Source organism: Polypterus senegalus, chromosome 5 (genome assembly GCF_016835505.1).
Source record: "Polypterus senegalus isolate Bchr_013 chromosome 5, ASM1683550v1, whole genome shotgun sequence".
Lineage (NCBI taxonomy): Eukaryota > Metazoa > Chordata > Cladistia > Polypteriformes > Polypteridae > Polypterus > Polypterus senegalus.
This window is the reverse complement of record NC_053158.1, coordinates 105,720,612-105,726,598: the sequence shown is the minus strand read 5'-3', so window position 1 is coordinate 105,726,598 and position 5,987 is coordinate 105,720,612.

Here is a 5,987-nt window from a genome sequence, read left to right as displayed (position 1 = left end):
TGCGCCGAAGTTTTTAATCATATACACAAGACCCTTCAGCAAATATTAGACAGTTTTACGAGCACTTTGAATCCTATGGATCTAGTGCAGCTAGAATTACATGCCGAATCTCTCAACCCCAGTGTTTTTTCCCTAACCCCTACGGGCATGCTTTCTGTTGAGGACTTTTGTAATCAAATTGAATTACTTCTCCAGAGTCACACTACTATTTTAGCCGATTCCAGTCTGACACTAATCATTCAGATGGTGAGGGTTCCATCTGGTGGTGGGACTCCTAGATGTAAATTCTGTACCCTTTTCAACGATATAATCGTTCAAAAACAACGGAAGCACCTATGGATCTCCTTCAACCTGGATCATCAGTGTTGTTTTGCCAGGGGTTTGCTGGCTGTATTAAATGATAAGTTCAGAAACAACCAGAAATTGTGTGAACGAGAGGCCCGTCAACTGCACGTCAGGGTTGGGTTATCAATGGATCAGAAAGTAACGTTTTCAGATGTAGAAAAATTTGAGAGGCTACTAGGAATTAAAAATATCACCTGGTACCGGGAACCGAACACTAACACTCTATTAAAATTTGAAGCGTCCAGGACCAGAAAACCAAAGACAGCGTTCCTGTTTTTGCACCATGAGCATTATTACGGTATTTTGAATCTAAAAGGCTTTCTGGGATTTGACTACATCAGCGATTTCTGTTACACGGGATATTCTAGCCCGTCACAACATCGCTGCGAACAGCACTGTGATGTCTGTTTATCTACAGACTGTCAATGGGTTGCCGGGGAGGCTTTTCGATGTCCCGATTTCCGTCGTTTCTGTCGATCAAGGTTTTGCTTCGAACTCCACAAAAACGCATAAATTTAATGCAAAGACGCGTCGGTCTGAAAGCATCTGCGACGCCCATAAATTCTGTGCTCTCTGCAATGAGAGATACGTTGTGAATGCCGAATCAAAACCACACAAGTGTCGACCCAAACACTGTTGTGTTTGTAGAGCGGTCGTGAAACAAACGGATGAAAATCATCAGTGTTTTATTCAAAGCTTACCACAAAGACTGATCCATGAAAAGTATATGTTCTACGATTTTGAGTGCCGTCAAGATGACGGATCCCACATCCCCAATTACATCCACTGCATGCATTGGAATGGACAGTCATGGAGTTGGGTCAGTGAGGACTGCGTAGCAAAGTTCTTCCACAGATATCGATGCCCGAAATACCAAGATTACACGTTCATAGCTCACAATTCTAAGGGGTATGACGAATATTTCCTCATGAAATATCTCGTTGAGAGCGGGCAAACTCCGTTTGTTACATCTCAGGGCTGTAAGCTAATGTGCTTTATAGAAGAAGATTATAACTTGAGATTTATCGACTTATTGAATTTCTTACCTATGAAACTGAGCAGTATGCCCAAAGCCCTGGGATTCCAGGCTCAAAAAGGGTACTTTCCCCATTTCTTTAATACCGCTGAAAATCAAAATTACATCGGACCGTACCCCAATCCTAAATATTACAGTATTCGACACATGATGAATCAGGAAAGAGAGGAGTTTTTGTCTTGGTACGACTCGATTAAAAGCGGTACCTTTAACTTTAGACAAGAAATGGCATACTATTGTCAAAACGACGTGGTTATTTTGAGAACTGCATGCATGAAATTTAGAGAGGAAGTGCTCAGGATCGGTAATATTGATCCTTTTCAGTGTATGACCCTAGCTTCTCTCTGCCTGTCCATGTACAGATAAAATTGCTTGCCTGATAATGCAATTGGAATAATCGTGAGTGATCATTACAAAAGCACTCACAAAGCTTATACTAATGCTTCTATTCAATGGCTAATGTTTCTTTCTGAGAAGGAAAAAATAAACATTCAACATACCCTGAATCACGGTGAAGTAAAGATGGGGTCATTTTATCTAGATGGTCACGCCGAAGTTTGGGGTGTCCCGATGGTCTTTGAGTTTGCTGGCTACTTTTATCACGGTTGTCCAGAGTGCTACGATGCGCAAGCCAAACATCCTCTCACGGGTACGTCTTATGCCGAATTGTTTAAAATGTTTGACGACAAACTGAAGAAATTGTGTGAAAAATTTAATCTGACTGTTAGATTGCTTTGGGAACATCAATGGGAACACATGAAAAAAGAGTATTCGGAGCTTCAGGACTTCTTAAGGCGCTTTGAGTTTCCTGAACCTATTAATCCCCGTGATGCCCTGTATGGAGGGCGCACCAATGCTATCAAATTATATCATAAGGTTCAAGGTGACAAGCAAATGCATTATTACGATTTTACAAGTCTGTACTCTTACATCAACAAAACAAAAACCTACCCGATCGGCCATCTGACCTTTGTTTTTGAGGAAGTTTGGCGATCTTAAGCGTTACTTTGGGCTCATTAAAATCACCATGCCAGCCCCTCGTAGTTTGTATTTTCTGGTCCTCCCTTTAAGAATTTGCGATAAATTGATGTTCGTTCTGTGCTGTACGTGTGCAGAAACCCAGACATCCACCGGACTTTGCTGTCACAATGATCGGGAAAGGTCTTTAACAGGAACCTGGTGCAGCGTTAAAATACTCAAGGCTTTAGATAAAGGGTACTGAGTTTTAAAAATTCATGAGATATAGCATTACGAACAGAGTGCCGCAGATTTATTTTCCGATTACATCAAAATTCATCTGAAAGGCAAATAGGAGGCCTTTGGCTGGCCATCATGGGCCCAGGACAAAGCGTCCCGCCAGTGCTATGTTGATGACTATTTCATAAAAGAAGGAGTATTATTGGAGAGTGAAAACATAACCTCTAACCCCTCGAAGAGACAAATTTCCAAGTTATTTCTGAATTCTCTTTGGGGAAAATTCGGTCAGAAGCCTAACCAGCTGACCACAACGTTTGTTAAACACACCCAAGAATTCTTCGATTACCTATTCTCAGACGTGTATCGGGTCTCCTATTTTGGCTTTATCAGCGACGAAATCGTTCAGGTGCAGTGGAGGTATGCGGATGACAGATACTTTCTACCTGGGCCCGTCAATGTGGTGATCACCGTTTTCACAACGGCCTATGCCCGTCTAGAATTGTACGAATTGTTGGATCGTTTAGAGCCGAGGATTTTGTATCATGATACAGATTCTGTTATCTTCACAGCCTCGCCCGGACAGTACACGCCGCCACTCGGTAACTATTTAGGCGAACTCACCAGTGAACTAGATCCTGATGACTTCATAGAAAATTTCTGGGGGTCCAAAAACGTACGCGTACAAAACGTTCAAGGGCAAGGTCTGCATGAAAGTAAAGGGTATCACGAAACTGTTCAGGCGGTTAACTTATACTCGTTAATGGATCTAGTGCATAGTTTTTTAGAACACGATCTCACAAAAGAAATAACGGTTCATGGCACACAGATTCATAGGAACAAAAAGACCCTGACATTGCAAAATCGTCCACTCAGAAAAAGATTCAGACTGGTGTACAACAAAAGGGTTCTATTGCCCGATTTCTCATCTCTCCCATATGGATACTAAAGAGGGTTTTGCAGTTAGACTTCAGCATCCATTCTCAAAAACAGTCGCGGAACCCTCCTGTTCGGCAAATCACATTATGTGAAAAAGCTTTTGGAGCATGCAAACCATGTGCTTTCTCATCACCCTGACAATATAGTCTGGTTTTATAGCTGTTGACAGCCTCTGTACGATGAACTGTTAGCCCAGTTTCCCAAAGCCAAATTTTTGGAGGGGTTTCCTTAAGCGACGATTAACTACTGCCGCCTGACAGAGTTAACTTGGTGATCGTCAACGATTTGATGGAACAGGCGAGACATAGCCAAGAGATAGAGAGGTGTATGTCGTGAAAAGATAAAGACGTGCAATTTTCCGAGTATTTTAGAAAGAGCCGGCATGTCATGCAGAATAAAAAGAAATCTCCCTCTGCTCAAGACCCTGCATAGGGTCTCCTGTCGCCGAAGAAAAGCGGTGTTGAGCGAAGCTCCTGACGATTTCATTTATGCTCTGGCTGAAATAGCTCTCAATACTTTAAAAGGCCATGTCCCCCTGAGTTCCAGACAGTTCAAGTTGCTGAAGAAGCATCATTGTGCCGTTAAAAAACTTGTTACCGTTAAAAAGAAAAAAGCCCTTTTAAATCAGACAGGAGGTTTTCTCGGAGCCCTATTAAGTGCGGCCATTCCTTTCATTACTAGTTTAATAGGTTTGAGAGTATAAATATGGAACACACACGCAAGATGTACCTAGTCCCTCAACAGCAAATGGCTCAGTAGCAACAGAAACCCCCGGCATCCAACGACCTTTTAAGTGCTACTGAAAGTGAACTGGATAAACAAATGAAACTCATACTTGAACGCGGTGACTTGAGTGTCGATACAAAAGTAAAACTTTATACGAACATCTGGCAAAGATAACTTACCTTTGTGAAAAAAGCGGATAAAGAAACTGGTTCTCTGACGTTATTAATGCCTGCAGAGAGCAAGGAGGAGCCACCGGGGCCGCTCAAAGAGGCTCCTAGTGCCCCGAAGAATGGGTGTACGACGAGATTATGAAAAGTGCGCCGAATAAATCAAAGAAATATACCGAAATTATTTTATGGAAAATGTTACATAACCCTAATACAACCTACTGGAATGGCTTGGGAGAGTTTGTGTTTGGTGGAGAACCGTTACCTGGTATGAATATGGTTGATCTAATGCGGAACTGTCACAACATACCGTCCTATCGGAGACCTAGGGGTGGAAAGAATTTGTTAAGGCCCTGGCCAGTTTGAACATTCCGGCCTCGGCCGTGCCAAACATCGACACAAGAGAACTTCTAGAGAGTTTCAAACCTTCTGCCCCAGATGGGGTCTCTGCCTCTGCTGCCTCTGCCTCAGTCTCTGCTGCTGCTTCCGATACACCTGTTGGCAAGAAAACCAGATCTCGCAAAAAGAATGAATGGATTCCTTGTTGAAATGTAATTATATTTTTGTTTAATAAAATATTATATTTGATTACAGAGTCTGCCTATTCTTTATTAAGATAATTAGAGGTCATAGAACTTTGCATTCAGGGGTTATCCTGAAAACTTCTAGAAGTGTTCTTAGACAAGGTATTGACAAATTTTTGAACCATATAATTGTTCTTGGTGACTTCATTAAAATACAGGTTCATGACCTCTTTGTAAGTCCGTCCTTTTCCTCTATGATGCAGGAAAAAAATGCAGTGTTGTCCGCAGATGGTGGAAAACTAGCTTTAAAGCTGCCAGGTATGTTGAATAATTTCTTTACAGTTTCTGTTTAAAAAGCTGTATATTTTCTCAGGAAAACAGATAAAGTCTGGCGGGGCGCCATAGGAATCGAAAAATTCTCCAATTCCATCTTCTCTGAGATGTATCGCCAGCCAGTGTTCTCCGGGTTGATTTTGACAGTGAGTATTGACGATGATCATGGTCGGGAAATCTGTAAGTATCTTTTCAGGCAGTCGCACGCCAACACACCGTAAAACAGATTTTCTGTGTATGGATTACTGGACAGGAGTTTGTTGATCTGCAGGGTGTTCATGTTTTTTAGTAATCATAAAGTATATTTCTTCTCTGATTTATTACAATAATGTTGTCAAAGACCGCGTACACTACTAGATTGACAGTATGTTGTAGGGGCTGCTGAAAGTGGATTTCAAATCTCATGTTCCCGGTTTTCATCAACGAGAAATGGTCTCCGAATTCTTGATCGGGCGTCAAATCAAAGGCAAACAGGGTGTAACCTTGGGAGAATTCAGAATGGCTGATGGCTAGAGGCTGGTCTTTCAAATGCTTTCCGGAGGCCAACACGAGGTTGTAATATTCTCGAGTGGTGGTGTCATTAGCAAAATTGGGAATTAAATGGTTTGGCTGGAATCTGTTCTCCATCCAAATACAAGGCCAGGAACTCCACATGGTTATGCTTGAAATTGAAGGGGTTTCTGGCGTATTTCCCCGAAATGGAATCATTATCCACCATGCCTA